Source organism: Pseudophryne corroboree, chromosome 5, assembly GCF_028390025.1.
Source record: "Pseudophryne corroboree isolate aPseCor3 chromosome 5, aPseCor3.hap2, whole genome shotgun sequence".
In the NCBI taxonomy this organism is placed as follows: Eukaryota; Metazoa; Chordata; class Amphibia; order Anura; family Myobatrachidae; genus Pseudophryne; species Pseudophryne corroboree.
In genome coordinates this window covers 61,036,449-61,044,457 of record NC_086448.1, presented here as the reverse complement: position 1 = coordinate 61,044,457, position 8,009 = coordinate 61,036,449, and positions in this window count along the sequence as shown.

Below are 8,009 nucleotides of genomic sequence, written 5' to 3'. Positions count from 1 at the left end.
CCCTGTGTGTGTGCTGTGTGTCGGTACATTTGTGTCGACGTGTATGAGGAGAAAAATGATGTGGAGACGGAGCAGATTGCCTGTAATAGTGATGTCACCCCCTAGGGGGTCGACACCTGAGTGGATGAACTGTTGGAAGGAATTACGTAACAGTGTCAGCTCTGTATAAAAGACAGTGGTTGACATGAGACAGCCGGCTACTCAGCTTGTGCCTGTCCAGATGTCTCATAGGCCGTCAGGGGCTCTAAAGCGCCCGTTACCTCAGATGGCAGATATAGACGCCGACACGGATACTGACTCCAGTGTCGACGGTGAAGAGACAAATGTGACTTCCAGTAGGGCCACACGTTACATGATTGAGGCAATGAAAAATGTTTTACACATTTCTGATAATACGAGTACCACCAAAAAGGGGTATTATGTTCGGTGAGGAAAAACTACCTGTAGTTTTCCTGAATCTGAGAAATTAAATGAGGTGTGTGATGATGCGTGGGTTTCCCCCGATAACAACTGATAATTTCTAAAATGTTATTGGCATTATATCCTTTCCCGCCAGAGGTTAGGGTGCGTTGGGAAACACCCCCTAGGGTGGATAAAGCGCTCACACGCTTGTAAGAACAAGGGCTCTACCCTCTCCTGAGATGGCCGCCCTTAAGGATCCTGCTGATAGAAAGCAGGAGGGTATCCTAAAATGTATTTACACACATACTGGTGTTATACTGCGACCAGCAATCGCCTCAGCCTGGATGTGCAGTGCTGGGTTGGCGTGGTCGGATTCCCTGACTGAAAATATTGATACCCTAGATAGGGACAGTATATTATTGCCTATAGAGCATTTGAAAGATGCATTTCTATATATGCGTGATGCACAGCAGAATATTTGCCGACTGGCATCAAGTCTAAGTGCGTTGTCCATTTCTACCAGTAGAGGGTTATGGACACGACAGTGGTCAGGGGATGCGGATTCCAAACGGCATTTGGAAGTATTGCCTTATTAAGGGGAGGAGTTATTTGGGGTCGGTCTTTCAGACCTGGTGGCCACGGCAACAGCTGGGAAATCCACGTTTGTACCCCAGGTCGCCTCTCAACATGAGAAGACGCCGTATTATCAGGCGCAGTCTTTTCGTGGACAAGCGGGCAAAAGGTTCCTCATTTCTGCCCCGTGACAGAGGGAGAGGAAAAAGGCTGCAGAAATCAGCCAGTTCCCGGGAACAGAAACCCTCTCCCGCCTCTGCCAAGCCCTCAGTATGACGCTGGGGCTTTACAAGCAGAATCAGGCACGGTGGGGGGCCCGTCTCAATGAATTTCAGCGTGCAGTGGGCTCACTCGCAAGTAGACCCCTGGATCCTTCAGGTGATATCTCAGGGGTACAAATTGGAATTCGAGACGTCTCCCCCTCGCCGTTTCCTAAAGTCGGCTTTACCGATGTCTCCTTCTGACAGGGAGACAGTTTTGGAAGCCATTCACAAGCTGTATTCCCAGCAGGTGATAATCAAGGTACCCCTCCTGCAACAGGGAACGGGGTATTATTCCACACTGTTGTGGTACCGAAGCCGGACGGCTCGGTGAGACCGATTCTAAATCTAAAATCTTTGAACACTTACATACAGAGGTTCAAATTCAAGATTGAGTCACTCAGAGCAGTGATTGCGAACCTGGAAGAAGGGGACTACATGATGTCTCGGGACATCAAGGATGCTTACCTTCATGTCCCAATTTACCCTTCTCACCAAGGGTACCTCAGGTTTATGGTACAGAACTGTCACTATCAGTTCAGACGCTGCCGTATGGATGGTCCACGGCACCCCGGGTCTTTACCAAGGTAATGGCCGAAATGATGATATTCCTTCGAAGGAAGGGAATTTTAGTTATCCCTTACTTGGACGATTCCCTGATAAGGGTAAGATCCAGGGAACAGTTGGAGGTCGGTGTAGCACTATCTCAGGTAGTGTTGCGGCAGCACGATTGGATTCTCAATATTCCAAAATCGCAGCTGGTTCCGACGACTCGTCTTCTGTTCCTAGGGATGATCCTGGACACAGTCCAGAAAAAGGTGTTTCTCCCGGAGGAGAAAGCCAGGGAGTTATCCGAGCTAGTCAGGAACCTCCTAAAACCGAGCCAACTCTCAGGGCATCAATGCACAAGGGTTCTGGGTAAAATGGTGGCTTCCTACGAAGCAATCCCATTCGGCAGATTCCACGCAAGAACTTTCCAGTGGGACCTGCTGGACAAATGGTCCGGGTCGCATCTTCAGATGCATCAGCGGATAACCCTGTCACCAAGGACAAGGGTGTCCCTCCTGTGGTGGTTGCAGAGTGCTCATCTTCTAGAGGGCCGCAGATTCGGCATTCAGGACTGGGTCCTGGTGACCACGGATGCCAGCCTGCGAGGCTGGGGAGCAGTCACACAGGGAAGGAATTTCCAGGGCTTATGGTCAAGCCTGGAGACATCACTTCACATAAATATCCTGAAGCTAAGGGCCATTTACAATGCTCTAAGCTTAGCAAGACCTCTGCTTCAAGGTCAGCCGGTGTTGATCCAGTCGGACAACATCACGGCAGTCACCCACGTAAACAGACAGGGTGGCACAAGAAGCAGGAGGGCAATGGCAGAAGCTGCAAGGATTCTTCGCTGGGCGGAAAATCATGTGATAGCACTGTCAGCAGTATTCATTCCGGGAGTGGACAACTGGGAAGCAGACTTCCTCAGCAGACACGACCTCCACCCGGGAGAGTGGAGACTTCACCCAGAAGTCTTCCACATGATTATAAACCGTTGGGAAAAACTCGACAGGTATTGCGCCAGGTCAAGGGACCCTCAGGCAATAGCTGTAGACGCTCTGGTAACACCGTGGGTGTACCAGTCAGTGTATGTGTTCCCTCCTCTGCCTCTCATACCCAAGGTACTGAGATTGATAAGATGGAGAGGAGTAAGCACTATATTCGTTGCTCCGGATTGACCAAGAAGGACTTGGTAACCGGAACTTCAAGAGATGCTCACGGAGGATCCGTGGCCTCTACCTCTAAGAAGGGACCTGCTCCAGCAAGGACCCTGTCTGTTCCAAGACTTACCGCGGCTGCGTTTGACGGCATGGCGGTTGAACGCCGGATCCTGAAGGAAAAAAGGCATTCCGGATGAAGTCATCCCTATCCTGATCAAAGCCAGGAAGGATGTAACCGCAAAACATTATCACCGCATTTGGCGAAAATATGTTGCGTGGTGCGAGGCCAGTAAGGCCCGACGGAGGAAATTCAACTAGGTCGATTCCTACATTTCCTGCAAACAGGAGTGTCTATGGGCCTGAAATTGGGGTCCATTAAGGTTCAAATTTCGGCCCTGTCAATTTTCTTCCAAAAAGAACTAGCTTCAGTCCTGAAGTTCAGACGTTTGTAAAAGGGGTACTGCATATACAGCCTCCTTTTGTGCCTCCAGTCGCACTTTGGGATCTCAATGTAGTTTTTGGGTTCCAAAAGTCACATTGGTTTGAACCACTTAAATCTGTGGAGTTAAAATATCTCACATGGAAAGTGGTCATGCTGTTGGCCCTGGCCTGGGCCAGGCGCGTGTCAGAATTGGCGGCTTTATCCTGTAAAAGCCCTTATCTGATTTTCCATTCGGACAGGGCGGAATTGAGGACTCGTCCTCAGTTTCTCCCTAAGGTGGTTTCAGCGTTTCACCTGAACCAACCTATTGTGGTGCTTGCGGCTACTAGGGACTTGGAGGACTCCAAGTTGCTAGACGTTGTCAGGGCCCTGAAAATATATGTTTCCAGGACGGCTGGAGTCAGAAAATCTGACTCGCTGTTTATCCTGTATGCACCCAACAAGCTGGGTGCTCCTGCTTCTAAGCAGACTATTGCTCGTTGGATTTGTAGTACAATTCAGCTTGCACATTCTGTGGCAGGCCTGCCACAGCCAAAAATCTGTAAATGCCCACTCCACAAGGAAGGTGGGCTCATCTTGGGCGGCTGCCTGAGGGGTCTCGGCTTTACAACTTTGCCGAGCAGCTACTTGGTCAGGAGCAAATACGTTTGTAAAATTCTACAAAATTGATACCCTGGCTGAGGAGGACCTGGAGTTCTCTCATTTGGTGCTGCAGAGTCATCCGCACTCTCCCGCCCGTTTGGGAGCTTTGGTATAATCCCCATGGTCCTTACGGAGTCCCCAGCATCCACTTAGGACGTTAGAGAAAATAAGAATTTACTTACCGATAATTCTATTTCTCGTAGTCCGTAGTGGATGCTGGGCGCCCATCCCAAGTGCGGATTGTCTGCAATACTGGTACATAGTTATTGTTACCAAAAAATCGGGTTATTGCTGTAGTGAGCCATCTTTTCTAGAGGCTCCTCTGTTATCATACTGTTAACTGGGTTTAGATCACGAGTTATACGGTGTGATTGGTGTGGCTGGTATGAGTCTTACCCGGGATTCAAAATCTTTCCTTATTGTGTACGCTCGTCCGGGCACAGTATCCTAACTGAGGCTTGGAGGAGGGTCATAGGGGGAGGAGCCAGTGCACACCAGGTAGTTCTAAAGCTTTACTTTTGTGCCCAGTCTCCTGCGGAGCCGCTATTCCCCATGGTCCTTACGGAGTCCCCAGCATCCACTACGGACTACGAGAAATAGAATTATCGGTAAGTAAATTCTTATTTTTCTCCATATAAATCTATTCCTTAAGGGTAAAATTCTAAACACCCAAATAATATTTTTATCTATGTAAATGTATACGTTTACCTTGAATTACAGAACAGCCGTAGTATGTTTAGGGGCCTATAGGGGTCATTCCAACACGATCGCACGCTGCACTTCTTCGCAGTGGTGCGATCGGGTCGGAATTGTGCATGCGCGGAGTGTGCGCATTGCGCTGGCGCGTTGTTGCCCGGCGACAACTACACTGGGCACGAGGATAGCGGTTGCAGCGGCGACCGCATGAAGATTGACAGGAGGAAGGCGTGTCGGGACGTCAACTGACCGTTTTCCGGGAGTGGTCTAGTGAACGCAGGCGTGTCCAGGCGTTTTGAGGGCGGATGCCTGACGTCAAATCCGGGACCTGCATCGCTGGATCTGTCGCACATGGTAAGTAGGTCTAGGGCTGGTCTTGTTTTACGTGAAACTTTTTTTTAGCATAGCAGGGCTGCACAAGCGATCACAGCCCTGCTATGCTAAAATACACTCCCCCATAGGCGGCGTCAGGTTGATCGCACGAGCAGCAAAAAGTTGCTACGTGCGTTCAACTCGGAATGACCCCCTATATATCAAGCGGGATTTTTTAAATAAAGGGATGTAGAAATAGCAGTTTCTGCTAGAGATGAGGGGGTTCGGTTTTACTCATTTCTCAAAACGGCATCTTATTGGCTCTCGGATGTCTCGTGTTTTGGATAGCCAATAAGATGCTGTTTAGAGAACCGAGTAAATAAGAGTAAAACCGCTCATCTCTAGTTTCTGCGTAATGTTATGAATTGTTGCTATGTACTAACATCCGAATGCAGGAGATGTCACAGAGATCTTCTGAAGAAGGCTAATTAGCACTGCAGGCCCTAGTCCCCATTATTATCTATCATATTTGCTTTTTGGATTTGGCCCCATTAGTTTACACCTTCTTCAGATGCCTATGGAGGCTTACTCGCAGGAGAGAGATCTTCCGATACCTCTCCCGCAGCATCCGTCAGGCTCCGGAATCTGACACTATGTGTATGCGCAGTGTCAGATTCCCCTGCAGGAGCCTTTCACAATGAATAAAAGACTTTTCCAATATGCCAGGGATGTAACTCGCTGGGGCAGCGGTTATAGCTACAACTGCCCCTGCAAGTTAACTTTAGTACATAGCATGATATCTTCATACAAAATGAAATATCCATTGCAATACAGATTGTTAGCAATCACAGTAGTATGCGATTATTAATGCTAAAGGCCCTTACTCTGGCAAAAAACAACAACAACAACACATTGCTCGCTGTATGTTGCCATATCTCTGTGAAAATCCACCCCACACCTAATGTGACAGTCATCTGTAGATGAATTGTCAAATAGTATAAGTTATACATATAACACTTTACAACTTTGTACATTAAATTTCACAATTAGGATTTTAATTATTTGTGTCTAGGACCACGTTAAGGTGAATACTTATTTAGAATACGTCAGAACAGCTATTGCTGGTAAGTGCAAGGTGTGTGTGTGTGTGTGTGTGTGTGTGTGTGTGTGTGTGTGTGTGTGTGTGTGTGTGTGTGTGTGTGGTTTCAACAGGAATGAGTGGGCCGAGGAAACCTGTGAAGATATGAGTAGCATGGTATAGAATAATGTATACATATAGGAGTTTCCCTCCCACTCACTGCACGGATTACAGCTGAAGTACTGAGGACTAGTAAATGTGATATGAAGAATCTGCAGAATTATTTGTCAACTGCCGCAAACTGTAAAACATAACATAACCAAAGTACAAATTTCATCACACAGCATAAGAATACTTGCCTTAGGTCCATAATGTACATAATATGCATACTGTACCACAAATGAGCAGTTCATAAAAATGAGTGGGTTATAAGAGCTGATTATAAATGCCATTTCCATCTCCTGAATATCTCCAGGATCAGACCAGTTCTCACCTTGGAGGCAACTAAGACCCTCATCCACTCACTGGTCACTTCCAGACTGGACTCCTGGACTGTAACCTCCTCCTGTGTCTGGTGTCCCTGATTACCGCTTCTCGCCACTCCAATCTAGCCTCAATGCTGCTGCCCGGCTCATCTTCCTCTCCAAACGTACTACATCTGCCTCCCCTCTCTCACATGCCCTACACTGGATCCCCTTCAGAACCCAATTCAAGCTTCTCACGCTCACTTACAAAACCCTCACCCATTCCTCTCCCATTTCCATCTCTGACCTCATCTCCCTTCACACTCCCACCTGCCCTCCTCAAATGCATGACACCCTGTCCTGCCAATTGATTACTTTCTCCCAATCCCACCTCCAAGACTGTGCACGTGCTGCTCCCTACCTCTGGAACTCTCCCCCTCTCCATATCAGATGTTCCACCTCTACGAAACTTGCAAGACACACTTCCTTCATCAAACCAAGCCATCTCTCATCCTACACCGCTACTCCAAGCTCCTTCTCACTATCTCCCCTACCTGTCTCCCATGTCTGTCCACTCCTGCCCCTTTACACTGTAAGCTCTCACGAGCAGAGCTCTCTCCCCTCACGTGCTTTTCCTCCCCTCACTTATTCCACCCTCTCCTCACTGCCAGTAATGGCACCTTTGGGTTCTGCAGCCCTGCTGCTTATTTGGGTATTATGGCTGCGGCTGTAGCAATGTTTATAAAGCTTGACCATGTTCTGCAATGTTCTGTATTGTAGTCACTTTTTTCTTGTGTTGTCATTATACTGTCATTTATATACTCTATAAGGCGCTGAAGGCTCCTTGTGGCGCCATATAAATAAAAGATCATAATATTATTAATATATTATTATTATTATTATTATTGTTGTTATTATTATTATATGCTTGTTTTTATCAGCAATGTCAATATACAGTGTAAGCGGGTGTGGTATCATGATATGCCTGCAGTCATAATGTTGACATGAGAATGCTGACATGGCTAGAATATCGACACTGATGAAATGTCGACATGATAGAATGTCAACATATCATCCGTGGTAATCATAGCAGTGACTTACCCGCTCTTAATATGATCTTCATGTGACTGTCACTTCGAGGTCAGACCTCTGATCCTTTGATGTTCCGTTGAATATTCCCCAATCCTAATCTCTAACCCTCCCTCTAGTGCCTGACCCTCCCGGCTGCAGCCTAACCCTAATGTCGACATACTGACAGTCTACATATTGCCTGTCAACATTTTAATAATGTGGACATCACAAGGGTGGACACTATCACTGCTCCCCACTGTTGTTATTTAGAAGGAAGAGTCCTGATTTCAAGAATACCGCTGGTGTGTGCAGCAGGTCAAGACCCAATGCACAATAGGCACAACCCCAACATGACATATACAT